This window comes from Sus scrofa, chromosome 2 (assembly GCF_054392235.1).
Source record: "Sus scrofa isolate SSC_HxYL_T2T_F1_AM1 chromosome 2, Sscrofa_HxYL_maternal_Yorkshire_Landrace_v2.0, whole genome shotgun sequence".
Classification (NCBI taxonomy): domain Eukaryota; kingdom Metazoa; phylum Chordata; class Mammalia; order Artiodactyla; family Suidae; genus Sus; species Sus scrofa.
In genome coordinates this window covers 13966415-13987673 of record NC_139384.1, presented here as the reverse complement: position 1 = coordinate 13987673, position 21259 = coordinate 13966415, and the positions used below count along the sequence as shown (strand labels likewise).

Here is a 21259-nt window from a genome sequence, read left to right as displayed (position 1 = left end):
CACTCAGGCAGAAGTGGGGCCTCCCTCCTCCGGCTCCCATCACTCTGTTAGCACTTCGCAGTGTTTCCTTCAAGTTGTTTAACTTGTCCATCTTCCCATTATACTTGGAGCTCCTTGATTGTTTTTTAAGTATTCTTAATTTATTCCCTTCAGCTGTTTTTTTATGATTGGATGTATAGAACCCTGGGGAATTTTTTTTCAGTTTACAGGAATGTTGTTAGTTGTCCCAGTGATTGGAGGGAGACTATCAGCATTTAGGGGGGCAGAGGTCCCTAAAGCTTCACACAAGAGCAGTCCCATGTCCCTCGTGGTTTTCAAATGTCCCTCCAGATACCATGAAGACAAAAAGAAAAAAAAAAAAAAAAGATGTTCACTGTTACCCGAACACAGAACTTAACTAGTCTACGATAAACACAAATAAACGCAAAACACTTTTTCACAACTTTAACCTACACTGAATTTTTCTGGATTGCACCTGCCGTGTAAATGGAGGAAATGTTGGTCTTTGTTTTTCTGGGAATTATACCAAGAAGTTTTACCATTTGGAGAAATCATATCAAAAACAACACTTTGATTGTAGTTGAGTCTCCAGTCATGAAAATTATGTTAATCGTATTCCCAGCTGTTGCATTCATGATAACAACACAGAAGCAAGCATCTGACTGTTTTATTGTGCCTTCTATAGCAGCTATGAGTAAGTATTTAAATGTTAAATATTTATTTTTTCGTTACTTTCGCTTTTTGTTAACTTTAGAGTTAGAATGTTATATTAATTTTTTTGCTTGAAAAGGGTATGTGTAGGTAGGTTCTGTTGTTTCATTTTAGGACAGGAAAGGAGTTGTACTTAATTATAAATCATAATTTAAAAGGTCATCTGGTGTGATAAAGCTGGGACCACCCATCTATAGAATGAAATCCAGATTCCCTGGGATAGCATTTGAAATACTTCACCATTTTATTCGAATGTGTCTTTCCACTCTCCGTCCCACCCTTCTCCCATCTCACCTCCTCCAGCCACTTGGAACTCTTGGCTGTTCCCAAGCATGCCACCTTCTCATCCTTTACACACACTCTAGCTTCCTCCACCTGGAGTATTTTTACTGCCTCCCTTTGAGTTCCCATTGAGTCCTGCTCAGATATCACCTCCACTCCAAGATCTAGTTCAGCTCCCGCTTTGGAGCCCCCTGGCCATTGTTCATACCACTGTTTGTGGGCAGGAATCTCTTCTTCTATGGTTACTAGTTTACCTGTTTTCCCCTCCTCCCCCCACCCCCAACCCCCAAGGACAGCATGTTGGTGGAGGCCTTTGGCTTTGGAGTCAGACAGCTGGGTTCACATCCACTTCCAACACACGCTACTTGGGTGATTTTGACTTTGGGCAAGATAATTAACCTTTCTAAACCTCAGTGTTCTCATCTTCATAATAAAGGCAATAATACTCACCTCTTAGGTAAGTATTAATTTATTTAATTCTTTGAAAGAATTAAATAAACTACCATATGTACAGCACCTAGCACAGTACCTGTCCCTTGGTAAATGCTCAATAAATAGTGATTCTTACTGTAATCATTATTATTCATTCCTTAAACCTGTCATCTAATGCAGTACATTGTAGAGGTTCAATAAGTGTTTGCAGAGCAAATTAATTTGGTTCTAACATACCACTCCTCTCAAAATAAGCTTTTTAAGAAAGCATCTCTAATGGTGGGATATGTAACCTCAGCGAGAACTACGTAGAGAGACATTAGTCTGAGGATTTTTATGGGTCTCTCTAGTCGCCTCATGTAGAGAATTCACCCAGCCAAGCCCTGTCTGTCGCTCTGGACCATTTATAATTAATCTGGTTGGCCCAGATCTCAGATGAAGGGAAATAGAGGAATAGAGAGGGTTGCTCTTTTTATATGAGTTTCTGTGCCAGAATATAGATAATCCTTTTAAAGAGGAATTTTTAGACTATGTGGGAAGACCTGCCTCATACTCTGCTCCAATTTAAAACAAGCCCTGGAACTGGAGTGGAGCCGAGGACTCTAAAGTGGATGGCAGAAGAAGTAAGCATGCTTGTTTTCCCCACAGCAATGGACAGAGGGAGTAGTGGGAATTCTTTACGTTGATAACCACCCAGAAGGAGAGGTTTTTCTATTTCCACCCCCGCTGGCAGTTCCAACAGTGAGACTGGTTCTGATCCTTCACCCCCAAAGGATCCAAAGAACTGAAGTATGTGTTCGGAGTAAGAGAATTTTGTCCTCAGTTACCTAGAAATATCAATTAATTGTGGATGCTATTTAAATAATCCTTGTGTTATACGTAGACTTTCAGGAATTTAAGTGCGATCAACTTTTAAAAGAGCCCTAGGTACTGATTTCTTTCTGTTCCTATCTTCATGTTTCGGTGTTACCCAGGCAACATTTCTGCAGTTCCCATTACAAGTTTGATAAGAATGGGTTTTCTGGGAAACCCATTTGGAAGCTGATTAATTTTTCAGACGTCTTGTGCCAGCAGTTCAGTTAATTGACAGCACATAGTGAAGTTGTCAAGATAAAAGACAAAAGGAGCTGAGCCAAGCAGTCTTTTGGTCTGCTATTAAAATATGATTTATTACAAGTAGCTTTTCGTTGTGTGTTCTATTTGCTAGCTATAAATGCATTTCGGTGATGAGTTAGTGGCATCAGACTCAACAGTGATCCATCATTAGCTAGCTAATAATTGTTTTCTTTGTCTACTCTCAGGCTTTCTGTCTCTCTCCTGATACTTGGGATCTGTCCACCAATCCACTTGCTGTTTCTCCTTCTTGAATAGCTGGAGAAGCAGACAAGTCTCAAAACTAAAAGCCCTACACTGAAACTGGCCAGAGCACTTCTGGGCATCAGATTCCCTCAGAATCTGGCTTTGGCTCATCTCTCTAACTCTGCTTCTTCTTTTTTTTTTTTTCCATTGTCCATTCTTTTCTGGCTCTATTACATTCCTTTAAGTTTCTCAAACATGCCTTGATCTCTATTGCTTCCAGCCTTTTTACGTGCTGTTCTTACTGCCTAAGACACCCTTCTCTTTCCCTTGCCCACAGCTGCTCATCCTTCAGGTCTCAATTTAAACCTCACTTTTTCCTGAAAGTTTTCCTTGGACCCTAGACTGGGCAAAATGTTCTTGCAGTGTGTCCTCGGGGCACCATCTGTTTCTCCCCCTTATGTAGTCACCTGTTTCCTCCATTGAATAATAAGATTTACACCTGCACTGCTTCTCCACCATGTATATACTCAATAAACATTAGCTGAATGCATAGATTGGTGCATGAATCAGCTGTTCCAAACATCTTTGCATGGTAAGACCATATTCCCTTTCGTGTATGAATTAACCAAGGTCAAGTGAGCTTAAGAGACTCGCCCAACACCACTCTAGCATCTTGGCATCAGAACTAGTATTCAAGTCTTCTGCTCCCGGTGCAATGCTAGTTCCATTATTTCATGATTGCAAACAAAAATGTCCACTAGGGTAAAAAGTGAAATGTGAGGGGTACCTGATCACATTCGGTGAAAGGAGCTGTGACAAACTGACACATCTCTCGCTGGAAGGGAGCATCACTCTAGGTCCAGCTAATTGTTGCCATAGAACAGGGTCCAGTTTTGGGATTTTTTTTTTTTTTGGAAAGAATAGGAAATCCAGAGCTTTATGTGAAATAGTATGATTTTTTTAGTACTGACTCCCCAAAATATTTGTATTGTAATACATATCCCCAACAAAACAGTCATGGACTAGGCATAGCCTCTAAGCCCCATTCTGTTACCACTACATTTCTTTAGATTGAGCTGCTTCTTTCTCCACTACTCAGCCCTACCTTTGGAGAGACCTTCCTGTATTTCAACAACCAGCAGTCAGGCAATTCCACCATCATCTACTATAGGAAAATTTCTTGAGCAAAAAAAGGTCAGTAAAAGACAGTCGCCTTTTTTCCAGTAAGAGACACTCAGCTCCCTCCTCTCCAATTGCTTTAGAATTGATTGACCCCCACGGCATTAAGTTCAGCTCCCACACAGGCTATAATAACTCTTACATTACAGAAACCCAAAGCTTGGAAAAGGAGAAAAATGATTTCTTTTTGCAGGAGGGTCTGTATATGAAGATATAAGACAGCTCATATCTCATTTGAATCATGAAAAAGATACTGCTTTCCCCTTCCACAGGTAATGAAATGAAGATTAGTGAGGTTACTATCCAATATCCATTCTCTTGGGCTTTCTTTTCTTTTTTTTTCCCCCAAAATCCCACTTTTTTCCAAATCAACCTTTATCCCACATGGCAGAGAGAAAGGTGACCTTACTCTCAGTTCCTAGGCACAGTGAGTAAGCAATTGTGTTCAGTTTATTCCTGCTGCCAATGATTAGCTAAGGAAGTGGTTAGGCATATGACCAAACGCAGGCCAGAAGGCATGGGGAGAAGTCTCCTGGGGGCTTCCAGGAAGAGTTTTCTAACTCCTCACGGAGAGATGCCATAGACGTGGTCCTTTGTTCTTCTAGAAATGTGTGTGTCTGGAGGGGATGCCTGAAGTATCTGCAGCTATTTGGGACTTAGCTGGAAGCCAGCCGCAAGGCAGATAATTCCTAAAGTGGCCAAGAGGAGAGGTGGGTGACCATAGCTCTTTTACTGTCTCACATAGCACTTCAGCCCTTCCAGGGATGGCAGATTTTTTTTTAAATTCTTTATATTGAAGCCAATCCAAGTTTTCTGTTGTTGCCTCTGCAGGCATCCAAGTAGATGCACTCCACCATCCCCCCCAGCCCCATGACTCCTAGAAGCTGTGTTCCCAAGACTAATAACAGTTAACACATTACCGAGAAGTTTCCAAACAGCTCAACACAACCCTGTGAGGTACTGGTGATCTTCAGTCCCACTTAACAGGTGTTTAAGATGTTGTCACTTGGTGAAAGCCACTCTGAGATGGAGTCATCTGGGACACATGTCTGACCCTCGCTCTGACCCCCTCTCTATCAGAAACCTGAAAAACCAAAAATGTTTCAGCTAGCTGGAAAGTCCTTGGGGGCCAAGAGAAGAACATCCTTGACTACAGCAGGCTTCCATTAGCACTTTATACCTTTTCAGCATCTCTTCCCCTCTTCTAAATCATAAATTGATGCAAAATTATGAGGAAGGGCTAATAAGCAGCAAGTCTCATGTTACACTTTGGATTCTCCAACCAATATAATAAATCCCAGCTAATTTCTGTCACATTTTCTTAGGAGATTGCGCCATTCTCCAAACAAAATGTTGATATTTTTTCAATAGTCCAAAGGTATCTTATTCCCTCTCTCTCGCTCTCTCTCTCTCTCTTTGGTTCAGCTAAACTTTGGGGATGGTTAAAGCATTTTTCTCTATTCATTAGGAAAAATATATATAAATATCTACTATGCACAAGCTACTAAAAGGAAAAGAGGGGAGAATATAAGGAAAAAATGATCTTTTGTAGACTGAAAGTAATTATCTTTGAAATGTAACAAGAGACATTTAGACTGGACCTCAAGAACGACTTCCTAGCCAGAAGGGTATGGGATACTGAAAGGATTAAAAAAAAGAAGGCTCACAATGGAATCTTTCACAGTTTCACCCCAAAAAATAAGAGGTCTGGAAATTTTTTGTTGCAACTTTTCTTGATTGTGGAGGAACAACACTAGTTGTCAAATTGTTTGGTTTCAAAGAACTTGTCCAAACTAGCTCAAATGAAAGTTTACTGGAAGAATATAGAAGCATCTTACAGAAGCCAAGGGCAGGAACACCAAAGACACAGTCATTCAAGAGCCAAAGTAAGTTCTCCTTCTTTCTCTCTCCCTCCTTCTTTTCTTTCTCTCCCTTGCTTGACTTTCTCTCCCTCTCTTTTTCACTCTCTTTTCATTACATGGTCCTTCAGTGTGTTTCTAATGCATTCTCCCTGCAAGTAAACTTTCTCTGTCCTGCTCACACATGTTCCATAATGACCCAACATGGCCCTCCCAGAACTCATTTCCGCGTTGCCCAAGAAGCAAAAGACTCACAGCAAACTAAACAATTCTCTTTGGAACCCGTTCTGGATTTTTTGGAGATGGTCTAATTGGACCAGCCTCACGTCTGGGTTGGTTTTCCTGAGTCAAGTGCCCACCCCTTGTCCAATCAGCTATGACAGGAGCAGCAAGAATGTGCAATAAAAACATCGCTGCTAGAGTCCATTTCAGCATGCGTGGGATGCGTGCAGCAAGGCAGAAGGACTGTTCTCAAGTTAGAGTGTGGGAACTGGGTGTGTCCTCCACACGTGACCCTTAGGGCCTTCTTCTGCTATGAAGTTCTCTACTTGGGAAGTTTTAATGCTGGCATTTTTCCACCCAGCCCATTCCCTTTGTTTCTTGAGCAGAAATGCGAACAGGCAGGAGAGAAAGACAAGAGGAGGAGGTACTTGGCCCTGTTCCTCAGTTACGGAAACTGGGCCCCAGGGTGGTGTTTCCTCCAAGGAGGAATAAGGGACACAAGTGACATATTATCTTTAGCTTAAGCAAGGAAGCATAATCGCAGCAGTTTCCTGGACATCTGCCCTGAGCTAATTAGCACTTTCACCCATCAGTCTCAGCTCAGCCCTAAGATTAACCCTCTCCCTCTCTCCATGAGTTCTTGTGACTTGGGTTTCTCAAGTCGCCCCTGGCAAATGCCTATCAGGAGTATGGTAGGCTTCTGCTGAGACCACCAGCCTAAGCCCATCACCCACACTTGAGTACAGAGAGAGCTTTCTAAAATAGAAAGGCCATCTTGACACTCCCTGCTCCAAACACTGCAGTAAGTCCGCTCTTCCAACAGGACATATGTCCTTCCTTGGCCCAGCCTGAAAGAGCCTGCATGACACAGCCCTGGGTCCCCCTCCAGCCTCATCCCAAACCACTCTGCAGGACGCAGCTCATGGCACGGCCTCACCAACGTGTTTGCTATTCCCTAACATGTACTGTGCTGTTTCCATTTCTGCAAGTAGCTGCATGCTATTCCCACCTGGACTGCACCTCTCCTCCTTGGTCAGCGGCCCTGGCCTCTGCTGTGGCTGCCACACAAGGAGAAAGTTATGTGGGTTCATTGAGCCAGTAACTCTAAAGACAGGGACCCCTCCTTGCTCTGAGGCATATCTTCAGGGCCTGCAGATGCCAGTGATGCCAGTGCATCAAGGAGTGTTGGAAGGAGGAATATAAGGGATAATGCAAGTGGATGGGAGGAGAAAGGGAGGGAAACTGGGAAAGAGAGACTTCCTACCCCTTAGCAATGTCCCAGCTGGCTTATCCATGGGGGCTGGGAAAACGAAGGCCATTGGTTATCAGGGAGAGCAAACATCCTCCATCTGTCACAGGTTTTAGGGCATCCAAAGCCCTTTCACAAAGGCTCATTTGATCTCCAGACTGTCCCTGTTAGGTTACCAGCAACTATTCCCGTTTTACAAAGAGGAAAACAGGAGCTAGAGAAGGGAAGTGACGTGGAAGGTCACCAGTCAATGGTGCCTGGAGCGTTGACTCACTCCAGCAGGACTCTCCCAGATCAGCAAAGATGCAGCTGGGCGAGGGGCTGGTGGTCCCTGAAGGGCCCAAGGCCAGGCCACCCTAGGAGGCCTGGAGAAGGTCCCACTAGCCACTCAGGAGCCAGAGTCCCCACTCCCTGCCCAGTTCCTACCACTGCACAAACACAGCTTTATTCTCCCAGGTCCAGCAGCCTGACGCCATCTCAGCTTCCTTCTGGCCTCGTCTCTGTCCTACATCTGGGGAGACAGTGAATAATTCTTCCTTTCTTTCTGCAGCTTATTGCCTTCCAGGTATTTATAGACGCTCCTGGCCCCGCTGAGGCATCTTTTCTCTCCCGTTTAAATTTAGCTCCCTTTGTCTTCTCCCCCTGACTTATCTCCTGAGCCCGCCTGGGTTTCCTCTACTGCCTTTGTTCTCCCTGTGTTTGTTCCACATCTTCTTTCATCTGCTGAGCAGAAACAATCTCGCCCAAGAGTTTCTCTGAAACCTTAATATAACTTTCTGTTCCACACTCCGACCTGTCCGCACTTCTCCCTCTACCCACTTTCCACTTTCTCTTGCCAGCCTTCACCTTCCTCCCTTCTCCATCCAGCCCATTTACAGAAAGGGAGAGTGGGCACAGCATGTTTGCAGAGTCAGAACCAGAGACCTCCTAATCTCGTTTGCCCAAAGCCATTTTTCCCTTTTAAAAGCTCCTGGTTTCAATGCCCCTGTCTTGAGTCTCAACCCACAATCCTTTTGCTTTATGCCTGGCAAGACAGGTCAAGGTTTTGCACATCTTTGTTCTTTTAGGCACTGAAACTGATCCAAAGATAGTCTTGCCTTAGTGCTGGAAAGAGCAGCCACCATCAAAATCCAGAGCGGGAAAGTGCATGCTTTGCCTCTACTACCATTTAATAGGTACAGCGTAGGTTGAAATTAGGTATGTCCTAAGTCCAAATCATGCGAGGGTTTCCAGTTTTAGCGGTTGCGGAGAAAGGGCAAGTAAAGAAATGTGTAGACAAAACAGCAAGGACTGGCAACATATACACTGGGTCTTAAAGTTTCACACTTTGATGCTCAGATTTTCTGCTTTTTCCAGAGAAGTAAAAAATCTGGACTTTCATATAATGGCAATTAATTTAAAATTTGAAAAACACTATATGAGCAGAATAGAACATGCACACTTTATGACCTCTGCACCCGGCTCCCATCCACCCGCGCCCTCACACATCATCCATAAGCCTTGTTCCTCACCTCCCCCCCCCCACTTTTTGGGGAGGTTTTTAAGTGCTCTTCAATGGTTCTGAATTCACTCATTTATTCATTTAACAGTAATGACAGAGCAAAGCTCTGAGGAGGGCAATCTGGGCATAAGCAACCATGACTTGTCTAAGGGACTTCCGTAGATCTGTGCCAATTACTTGGAAACAGATGCACACAGGAAGGGCCCAGGTAAGTGTCAACAAAGTACTGAACACAGAGAAGGCCGTAAACATGGGGAAGGTGGCATCTGAGCAAATCCTTAGAATGGAGAAAGGTAGATGCCACCAAGAATGACTGCCCATACCAAGTGGAATCCCTCCACCCCAAAACTTGTGACCGCACAGCATATAAAACTCTAACAGAATCATCTTCCTAGATAACTAGTCCTCTATCTATGCATAGAATGCAAACAAGGAGAGATACATATGGCAGCCAAAGCAACCCCTATCCCTATCTAAGTACCAAGCCCAGACTTGAGCCAATTGCTGAGATTCAAACTTCAGGTCCCTCTACTCACTTGCTAGATGACCTTGAGCAAGTCATTGAACCACCTATGCCGGTTTCCTTGTTTATAAAATGGGGTGTTAATAGTACGTTCCTCAAAGGGTTGATATGAGAATTGAATATGTCAATGAGGGTAATGTAACAAGTCAAAGGAGGCTGGGTCCATGGCAGGTATCATGTCAGTGGTAGCTGGCATCATTATCCTGCCCTTGTCATTGCCTCAACCTGGTGGTCTTCTTGCTCTTTCTTCCTTCAGCACCTTGGTTGCAAGATTGCTAGCCCTAAAGTATGTGCTCTTGGGCACTGATTGAGGTTGTTCTCAAGTGTTCTTTGGAAGGGAGAGTTCATCTACATAAAAGCACAAGGCAGAAGTTCCCATTGTGGGTCAGCGGAAGCAAATCCAATTAGTATCCATGAGGATGCAGGTTCGATCCCTGGCCTCACTCAGTGGGTCAGGGACCCAGTGTTGCTATGAGCTGTGGTGTAGGTCTCAGACACAGCTTGGATCCTGTGTTGCTATGGCTATGGCATAGGCCAGTAGCAGTAGCTCTGATTCGACCCCTAGCCTGGAAACTTTCGTATGCTGCAGGTGTGGCCCTGGAAAGAAAAAACTAAAAGGCACAAGGCAGAGGGAAGGGGGCTCTCTGCCCTGAAGGTAGGTCCCCCTGAACACTAGTCTGCATCCCGTCTCTGCCTCATCACCCATGAACTTCCCATAAATCTAAATTCATATATCCCTGCCCAGTACTCTGTGAACTTCTAGCTAAGGTCACATTTTCCATAGGTGTACCACAGAGCACAAATCTCATGAGATGAACTCAAAAGGAAAAAAAAAGAAGTCTGTCATACACTGCCTAAGGAAAGCTCCCTCTTGGGGATGAGCAAAGCACAAAGCAAAAGCAAAAAGAAAGGCCTGTTTCATTTTATTTAATCCAGCATGTTCTGGGTTAAATTCTGACCATGATAATTTTATTCTGCATGTTAACACACTTTGGGAAACATTGTGCAAAGGCAAAACTATTTCTTATTGATCCACTTATCCACAGAGTGCAGATAATGCTTGGAATATAACAGTCATGAGAAAAAAGTCAATACATTGAATTTCTTATGTAATCTTGGAGAAAATATTTCCTCCCTAGGCTTCAGTTTTACTATTTTTTTAAGTGAGGGAATTGGACAAGAGTTGCTAAGATCCTTTCATCCTCAGTGACTGGCTTCATTAGATATTTTTTCCTTGTCCTCTGCCTGGTCGTGATTGAGCCTCATTGCTTTATTCAAGGTGAGAGCAAAAGCAAAACCATCAACCCCCACGAGCAGGAAGCGAACAGAGGAAATGATCAAACCTGACATTTACTGTACACCAGCCACTTTACAGAGTGCTTTGCAGGGGTCCCGGCATCTAGTTGCAACAAGCCAAACGTCTAAGTAGCATTATTAAAATCATTCCCATTTTCCCCAAAAGATTGAGTCACAAACTGACTAAGCTATTGTTTATGTAATTCTACCCAGTTGGCAGAGATGGGATTTGAGCCCAGGTTGTTTGACACCCAGCCTTATACTCTTAACCATTAGGCCACACTGCCTCTAGGGTGGCATGCGATACAGGAGACCCACAGATTCAGAGTCTAGTTCACTCTGTTTCCTCTTAAGAATGGATTGAAAAACTTTAAAGATTTGCTTCATTTCCTCAGATTGATTCAATCTGTTACCTAATGTGATACTTGTCCATCTCTAGTTCCTGCCATTCTTTTGGCCTCAGCTTTCAGGGAAGAATGCAGGGAATAGCATATTCCATGTATTTATTTTATCAATTACCATTATAATAATAACTAACTACAGTATTTCCAGGAAGCAATTTCATATCCATTATCGAGTATGATATTTCACACCCGCCTTCTGAGGCACACAGAAAAAATCAATATCACCATATTGATTTTACAGTCAAGGAAACAGAGGTTCTAAGAGGTAAAGGAGTCTGCCCAAGACACCACACCAAGAAATAAATTGTGGGTCCTGGATTTGAACCTAATCTTTGGGCCTCAGTGAGAAAGTACTCAGGGGCTCAGTGTGATCTAGGGTGCTTGGCTCCCAAAGCCAATCCCAAGTCAAGGGAGGGAGGGAGGTAGAATTAGTGAAGACGTAAGTGTGGACTCAGGAGGATATCGACAAGGAGCCCCTGGAACTGGAGGGAAACCCACTGTGACAACAAGAGGTAAAGCAGTGTCCACTCTTCCCCAGTGTTTGTGGGGTGCACATTCAGAATTAAGTGCCCTTCATGCACCTGCTCCTGTTCTGCTTCCTTCTCTCTAACCTTCTGCCTCCACCCATCATCTTAGCGACCTCCCAAATCACGGACCTGGGACCATTTATGTTTCACCCCCAGATATTCCCTGGGTGCCTTACACTGTGCTAGGCTGCTGTTATTAGGCATCAAGGAGACTGAGATGAGATATGCACAGATGATTAAAAATCCAGGGAAGGTGACTGACTTCAGGCTCAGGAAAGACTCATGAAGGTGATGTCTTTGATATTTTATCTGAGCCTGGGGGGAATATAGAGCTCCCTAGAAGGATGATATAGGCCAGAATAAAGATTGGACAAGGAGTATTCCAGGCAGAGGGAACATGTGCAGAAATTTGGGATGCTTTCTGATTGAAACATGAGATGCATGGAGGGGAAGTGTCAAGAGTTGAGGCTTTAGAAAGGAAGGTACAGCTAGATTTCAATGGGCCCTAAAGTCCAGTTGAAGACTTTGAACTTTATCCTTCAAGCAGTGAGGGAATTACGACTGTTAGAGAAAGCTACCCCTATGTGCTAGGGATGGTTTTGTTAGGACAAAACCTATCTTTGTTGTCCTGTTCTTCTCATAGGAAGTCCTCCCAAGAACCCAGAAATGAATTTGGAAGTTCTCATTGTAATCATAAAGGAATATGAAGAAGATAGAAAAAATATCACTCCCAAAAATTAAGTACGTATTAAGGTGCACCATGCCTCGGGGTCAGGATGCCAACAGGAGCTCCTTGCCTAGAGCCCAGGAGGCTGGTAGGGACAGGTCCCCTCCCCATAGTATGACTCTGTGTGAAAAGAAACCTAAGGGCTCGTCCTGATGTCCTTGCCAATGAAATCAGTCTCGCAGCTGAAAAACTGAGAGAGTGATGGTGATGAGTGAGTGAGTGATGGATGGGTGGTGACTGACACCCTCAGCTCTCCATCCCCTTCCACCTTGAGGAAGCGGTTGTGCTGAGTGCTATGCACAAACCCAGCACAGGGAGGCAGTGTGGGCCCACGGTCCACCTCAGCCCAGACACCTCAGACCAGGGACCTGAGACAAACTAAGGTGGGAAATGGACCCAGATAACAACAGCGGGAGGAAAGGGAAGGGACTTTTGACAACAAATCTGCTGAAATTTGCTCTTAATATGAGAGACGTTCCTCTAGCAAGTACTCCTAACTTACCAATGCAGTCCTCTGAATCCTACAACAAACCCTTAACACGTTGAAATCCCATGAAAGTTCTTCGTCCCTGCTCATTTCCTGGGACTGGCACTTAATACCACTGCCCCCTGGTCCTAACCAACTTTCCCAGTTTCTTTCCCATTTTAATCTCCTTGTAGATGCTCAGATCAACTTCTCTTCCCTGTCCAGGCCCATGTCTGTGCCTGTGTCCACGCTGTTCAGCTGAAGCAGCCTTTTTCAAAAGACCCTGCCTCTATTTCTGATCTAATTCTAATGTCACCAACAATATGAAGCCTTCCCTGACCACCACCACCCCAAGCCAGAAATCACCTCTTGTTTTCTCTCCCTCTTCCTCCCTCCGTCTGTCTGCCTGTCTCTCTCTCTTTCCCCGTCTCCCCGCAGTACCTCCCAGAACACTCTCTGCTCCTCTCTGCCACCTGCCACCAGCTACCTTACATGGCAATCATTTGTACATGTTTGCAGAACACTATCTTCATGTTTCCATAGAGTAACCCGAATGTGAGCACTGCTTACAGCACTTACTCAATGCATGTACAGTAAAGAGGTTAAATTCAATCAGAGGAATGGCCGAGGATATCCCTGCTTGTCAGGGGAGCTTTGGTTTTCTAATCTTGAGAAGCCTTAAGATAAAGGGGTAGATCAACTGGGAACTAATTAAATTATGGCATATCTATGCTACAGAAAACTACATAGCTTTTAAAATGAATGGAAAAGTCTATATGTGTTAGCATGGGAATGTATTCAAGATATATACTTTTTAAAAAATTAAAGGCAAACCACAGCATAGTTCAATGACCTCATTTATTTAGGAGGGAAAACACAACAGCATTTATATACATGCTTATAATCTTACATGCATAGAAAAACTCTGGAGGAATATCCAAGAAATACTAACAGTAGATAAAGCAAAGGAAAAGAAGTAGGGTGATAAAGGAAGAAATGCTTTTTCTTTGCAATTTAAATTCTATGATATTTTTACTTTTTGAAGTTGGTTAATTCATTCAGTAAATATTTCTAGGCCCTAGGCCACCTGGATATTATTAAAGGAACTTCAGCCTTTCTATAAAAATTAAATTAGTTTTAATTTAAAGACAGAATGGAAATTTCCGCCTTGTTCCCCTGCTTAAAACAATGATAAAGTTGAGCAAAATATATGCGTCGAATGTCATCACGCATTGTATAATAGGCAACACAGGACTATAATCCTTGAAAGTTGAGCCCACAATCACCCAGCTCTCAAACAACACACACTTTGGTGCTTTGAGGTGGAGCCCAACTCTCACCATGCTAATAAGGCATATATAGGATTTCTGGGCAGTAAAAGCATCTGAAATTTGTAGGGTCAAGTAGCTGTGCAGAGGGAGTAGATCAGATGTTTTGTGGGGACTCAGAGAGGGCTCTTCACTGGCAGGCTGGGCTGTGTACACATGGGAAAGACTCTACAAAGCTGAGGAAGGATTGTCTGATGACAGGCTCAGAGCTGAGTGGGACTGCCAAAGCAGAGGAAACTTGCCGAAACCTTGGCATTCAGTTAAGACCTGAAAAAGCAAACTCAAAGAACAGGTCTTAGGAATAAGGATCATGCCTTAGAGTTAAGTTCAAAAATGACATAGACCCACTCTGTAAAAGAATAAAATCAAGACTGGCAGGACCAAAGAGATTCACTAGTAATTTAACTACCTTTCAGAACAAAAATCAACACCCATAAGAGAAAATGACATAACAGACATGATATAATGTATGTGATACATAAGTGTACAATTAAAAACTACTCCACATGTGAACCAAAAAAATCGATTAAAGTGGACCCTAAAATGACCCTGATGTTGAAATTAGCAGACAAGCACTTTGTTTTTTCTAATTTGAAATAATAGATTTATACCATTTCATGTGTACAGCAAAGTGATTCAGTTGTGTATATACTTTTTTCAGGTTATTTTCCATTATAGGTTATTATAACATATTGAATATAGTTCCCTCTGCTATAGAGTAGGTCCTTGTTTTTTTATCTATTCTATTTATACTAGTGTGTATCTGCTAATCCCAAATTCTAGTTTATCCCTCCCCTCCTTTTGTAACCATAGGTTTGTTTTCTATAGGCAGACAAGCACTTGAAAGCAGCTATTATAAATATGTCCAAGGACTTACGGGGGGAAATAGTCATAATGAATCAAAAGCTAGGAATCACAGTGGAAGAATGAAAAATATTAAAACTAGACATTGTAGGACAGAAGAGTACAGTGTAATACCTGAAACTTAAAACTCACTGGAATAGAGAAAAAAATTCTTTTTAATATACTGAATCCCAGGGACCTGTGTGATGATATTAAGTAGACCGATATAATTGGAGTCCCATGAGGAGAAAGAGAGAGAAAACGGACAGGAAAAAAAGTTTGAAAACATAATGACCAGTATTTTCCCAAATTCGATTTTTTTTAATTAACTTAGAGATCCAAGTAATTCAGCAATCCACAGATAGGATCTGTACAAAGAAGACCATACTTAGACACATTATAGTCAACTACCAAAAATCAAGATTTTCAAAAGGAAAATCTTGAACAAAACCAAAGGAAAAATAAGGAACAACAATGCAAATATCAATTGACTGCTCATAGTAAACAAAAGAAGCAAAAAGACAAGGGAACATGACTTTAAAATACTAAAGAAAAATAAATGAGCCCAAACTGCATATCCAAGTACAAATACCCTTCAAAAAGTAGAGTGAAAAAAAAAGATATTTTTAGGTGAACATAATGTGGGAGAATTCATTGACAGTCGACTTGACTATAAGAAATGCTAAAGAAGGTTCTTGTATTTTAGGCTTAAGAAAAATGACACCAGATGGAAATTTGGGCCTAGAAGGAAAAAATAATAACATTTTACTGTGTAGTAAATTGCATATGTGTATTAAATGTATATGTCAGTTCTAGCACAGAAGATCGGTTGAGGTAAGTGGTGTTATACTGCTATAAGGTTTTTACCTTCTACATGAGTCAATGCAATATTAATTCAAGGTACATTTGATAAATTTAGACTACTCGTATTGCCTAGAGCAATGCCCAAAAAATACGTAGTTATATTTTTAAAGCCAATATAATTTTTGGTTTTATATTTAAAATATAAAACCAAAAGTTAAAATAGAATGCTAAAAAATAGATGGTTAACCCATAAAGGTTAGGAAAGGAGGAAGAGAGGGAAAATACACTGATAGGACAAATAGAAAACAAATATCAAGAAGGCAGACTTAAAACCAACCATATCAGGGTTCTCTTGTGGCTTGTGTTAAGGATCTAGCATTGTCACTGCAGAGGCTCAGATCGCTGCTCTGGTGTAGGTTTGATCCCTGGCCTGTGACCTTCTGCATGCCCCGGGGGCGGCCTATATATATATTATATATATATATATATATGGCTCATTACTCTAAATGTAAAAGGACTAAACCCTCTAATTAGGCAGAAGATGGGGCTTCTGGTGTGGCAGATAATGAGGTCAGCAATTTCTCTCCCCTTCAAAAAGCAACTATAATACTAAAAACAGAATTGTCTAAACAACTATTTCTGGAAACTGGAAATCAACCAAAGCCATACAGAATTCATGAAAAACTTCTAAACTTTGTGTTAAAATGGTAGGAGTTTGTGGTGTTCCTGCTTGAGGCTGTTTTCACCCTCCCCCACATCCCAGCAGCTTGGCTGCCAGAGCCAGCCCACTTGGTGTAGAGTAGAAGGCCAAAAACCCATACCCACCAGCCTGGTCAATAAAACTAGCAATTGTGGTGACAGATTAGTGGGGAAGACCAATGGTTCCACGACCCTGAGATGGTAGTCCTGGTCGAGTCAAGGAACAGACCAGAGGACTAATCAGAAACTTAACAAGGTGATTTAGGAAATAAGACAACCCTAAAGAGGCTTGACAAACCCTCTGCATATCCCTGGCTGATCAGGAGACTGGGCACACATGCAGAGAAGATGCAGGATGATACAGCTGAGGGTCAAAGCCAGGATAGACTTGAAAACCACTTGAACTTTGATAAGTTCCCCAACCCGCACAGGCACAGAGTGTGGAAGCCTTACTGACGTGAGGGGTTCAACAGACCAAATAATGCCCCCAGTCCCACAAAGATGTCTATATCCTAATCCCGGGACCTGCGAAAGTCCCTTACCTAACAAAAGGGATTTTTCCAATGATAAAGGCTCCTGAGATGGAGCCATTATCTTGGATTATCTGGGTGGGTTCAATCTAATTACATGACTCCGTAAAAGTAAAGAATATTTTCCAACTGGGTCAGAGAGATGACATGTGTTGAGGACTTGACCCTCCATGCTGACTATGAAGTTGAAGGAAGTAAGCCATGAGCCAAAAAAATGCCATTGCCATCCAGAAATTGAAAAAGACAGGAAATGGACTTCTTTTCCCTAGCATCTACTGAAAGGAATGAAGGCTTGCCAATACCATGACTTTAGCCACAATAGAAAACGAATTTGGCACAACTGGTGACCAAACATGTGCTGACCAATAAACTATGAAGAAACGGAAAGAACCTATCCTAGGTACTAGGAATACAGTAAAAACAAGACAAAGTCCCTAATCTTGTAGAGTTATTTCTATGAACTGGTTGAAATTAGACACAACCAGAGTAAAAATAGTAATACTAGTAATCAGATAGTGATAAGCACAATGCAGAGATTTAAAGTAGAGCAATAAGGAGAATGAGTGGATGTATAACTCAGATTAAGGAAGAGATATTTAAGGTAAAATCTAAATTACAAGAAGCGACAGCCACATGAAGGTCAAGGAGAATGGCAGGGCAGGTAGAGGTAACAGTGCAAAGGCCCTGGGGCAGGAACAGCTTGGTATGTTAGAGAAAAGGTCACTATGGCTGATGATATGATCTTGACACCAGGGAGAGTAGTACGATGTGTGATTAGAGAGAAAGGATGTACGGGTCTCTTAACCAGAGTAAGACATCTACATGCCATTCTGGGTGATAGGAGATGATTGGAGGGTTTCAAGTCAGTTAGTGATATAATGTGATGTACATTTTCAAAGAACACTCTTGCTTCAAAGAGAATATTGGAACACAGGGCAGCAAGAAGAGTGGCAGGGAGAGGACCTGGGAGTCACGGTCACAGTTCAGGAAAGAAGAGTGGCAGTGCTTGAAACAGAGTGATGGCAGGTGAGATGGAGAAAAGTGGACACATATGAGAAAGATTTTGGAGGTACAGGTAGAGCTAATTTGGTGATGGCCTGGGTGTAGGATGGGGAAGAGACAGAGAGGAAGCAAGGACAAGACTCCTGGATTTGGATCTAGGACAGAGGGGTAGGTGATGGTGTTGTCTCCAAAAAAAGAAGATGACTAGGGACAGGATAGAATTTCTCAGGGCAGTGAGATAGAGGTGGGGGTCATGGAATCCAGGATCTCCTGTCTTGGCTATGTTAGAGTCGAGAAACTTACCAGACTTCTTCAAGTATTTACTAAGGCTAGTCAACAATATGAAGACGACTGAGACAAGAGTTCCCATATTCCAGGAATTCACAAGTCTAGTAGAGGAAAAGAATGGATACATAAGATCTCAAGAGGAATTCCCTAGCTCAGTGGGTTAAGGATCCAGCATTATCAAATGCTGTGGCTTGGGCCACTGCTGTGGCAAGGGTTTGACCCCTAGCCTTGGAACTTCTGCATACCAAAAAAAAAAAAAAAAACTTTTTTCGTGAAAAAAGGTAACTACTTTTTTAAAACAATAATATAAAAATATGTGGGGAAAAAAAAGAGAGAGGATCCAACCGTTTGAATAGACATCTAGGAAGGCAACATGGAGTACAGGGCTGTGAATCCAAGTTCTAGGTGTGGACAGACCTGAACAAGCATCACTGGAGTGTGGGTAGATTCTAGGCAGAGAGGAAAAATTTAAAGTGAGGTTTTCCTGAAGTCAGCCACGCTCATGGAAGGTTGAGCAGACAAGTGTTATGAAGGTTTAGCGTGTGTTAGGGGAGCATGATAGAAGACCCTGGAAAAGTAGGGTAGGATCAAATTCTGAGAGATGGAAGGCAGGCTGGGGCCACAGACTTTATCCTGTGTCCTGGATCAGATAGGGTGACACAGAGGGCTTGTAAGCACTGGAATTATGCACAAGGGTCACTCTGGCCACCGTGTTTGAAAGGTGGTGATGGATGGCAGACAGGGAGACTGGGAGGAAGAAACAAAGCAGGAAGCCCGTTCAAAGATTATCCTATAGTCTAGGTGAGGGATAAGGAGAATCTGAAGGGAAAGAGTAGGAATGAAAATGAGAGGATGGATGAGGCACTGGGAGACTTCCAGATAGGGTTTGGCAATTGATTAGATGTGGGAAAAGAAGTCGGAGATAACTCTGAAATTGAGCATGAGCATCAGGGAGCATCGTGGTGCCATGAACCAAGATAAGGGACAGGGAAGAGAAACAGGATGGGACTGAGGACGTGGAGCAAGGGAGATGATGGGCCTGATTTAGATCCCATGTCCTTGGATGTGCCACTGTGACATCAGTTTCCAGGTAGGAAAGATTGATCGGTGGGTGGATATTTGGGTTCTTGCTCCAGAGATGGTTCTGACCTCAAGAGTAGTTTTGTTGAGTCCTGGGCACCAAAAATAATAACTTGTTGTGTATCAGGAGCTGGGTTAAATTCTTTACATATTTATCTCATTTCCTCTACCTTAACAACCCCGTGAGGTGACTACCGTGATTATTCACTTTACAAATGAGGAAGTTGAAAGTTCAGGGAAGTTAAGCCACTTTCTCAAAGTTGCACAGAAATTAAATGGCGACATCGAGATTTAAACTCATGTGCTTTGGTGCTGCCCTGCAAGCTAAAACCAGGGGTGAAAGGGGGTCTGGGGGCTCCCAGGGGCCCCTTGTTGACACTGCTCAAACATCCATGGAACTGTAGGACCAGTAGACCTTAGAGATCTCATTCTCCCAGGTTACAGATAACAGTGACTGAAACCCAGAGAGGGGGACTCATTCACCCAAGGTCACCATGAAGTTCCAGCTGGCTGTCTGCACACTCTGGCCTCTCCAACCGTGTCATTTCACTCTCCCACATAAGCCAAGCACACTCATACCTCAGGGCCTTTGCATCTGCTGTTCCCTCTGCCTAGCATGCTCTCCCTCACTTCTCACGGCCCCTTCCTTCTTATCAGGGGATCCCAGCTCCAGGGCCACCTCCTCACAGACACTGGGCTCTGACCAGCCCATCTAACGTGACCACCGCCTGTCCATTCCCTGCCACTGTACACAATTAGATTTTTTTCACAGTAGGTACGGCCATCTCAAAGCACCTTATTTAGCAGGGTGAGTGCTGAATGGATGAAGCTAGAAAAGAGAGAAAGAGGGGTTGGGGGTGGGGAGAGGGAGCCCTCCTTTGGGCAGAGCAGGCAGGAGGGAGTTTGTCCAGTGCTCTTATGAATGAAGGACCAGGCCAGGCTTCCTTTGAGCCTTACCTCCTCCATCACAACACTTGCACCCCAGAGACTAACTGAGGGTCATGGCCGGGGAAAGCCATGGGCTTATTTTCCAGATGAAGAGGAAAAGGTCCTGGCAGACACTGCAGACAGGCCTGGCCACCAGGGACCAGAGCCCCAGTGCCACAGGGCTCTATGTGTGTCTGCCTCCGTGCCACGAGAGATCGTCTTATCGCCTTCTCATCTTCTTATCTCCTTCTCCTTCTCCCTTTAATGCCCACGTCCCCATTTCCCCTGGGCCACCCTCACCCAGCCCTGTATCTGCCCCCTTGCCTCTCCCCCATCACCCTGCTCCCAGGGGGCTTCCCTCTTTCATCTCCCCCACCCCCTTATCTTGCCCTCAGCCCATCCATATCTGCTTCCTTTCAGCTCTGTAGCCCCTTATCAGATACCTCTCTCTCCACCACTGCCCCTTATCTGCTCATCCCCTCGCCCACACGCACTGTTATTTTCTGTCTTCTTGATAGAGACCCACAGTAAACAGCAGAAGCTCATAGACTTGCATCTCAGGCTCTGACAGACGGGCTGAGGGAGTGAGTGACAGGCGCTCAGAGCCGGGGGAGAGCGCCTCAAAGGGAGCACAACCCCTGAATTCATACACAGACTAGGACGTGGGCTTTGCAGTTTGAACCATTTTTTCCACCGAAGGCTAACCCAGAGACCTTATGCGAATTGCGTCAACCTCCCTGAGCCTCATCTGTAAAACAGAGCTTTAAGATACTCCCTCCAGGAGTTCCCTGGGTGGCTCCATGGGTTAAGGATCTGGCCTTGTCACTGTTGTGGCTTGAGTCATTGCTGTGGCGCGGGTTTGATCCCTGACCTGGGAACTTCCACATGCCTCAGATGCAGCTAAATCATCATCATCATCATCGTCATCATCCCTCCAGGGATCACTGGGGGCCAAGGACAGTTCATGACACATGATGGACACGTTTCGGGAATTCTGTTCTTCACCTCTGCACCATCTGGAGGTATCTGTATTAACGCCGGTAACTGTATAACTCCTGTACGCCCCCAGGACTCCTAGCAG

At 43.6% G+C, this 21259-nt stretch overlaps 1 long non-coding RNA gene across 1 annotated transcript in view; it reads left to right on the top strand.

The window, feature by feature from the left end:
• Positions 1 to 615: 615 nt before the first annotated feature.
• The window catches only part of LOC146405112 (uncharacterized), a 35497-nt gene continuing 14853 nt past the window's right edge, over positions 616 to 21259 (top strand). The window contains exons 1-2 of the long non-coding RNA XR_014836965.1: positions 616 to 694; positions 4509 to 4613. This is a non-coding gene — a long non-coding RNA (uncharacterized LOC146405112). The remainder of the gene's footprint in view (positions 695 to 4508; positions 4614 to 21259) is intronic.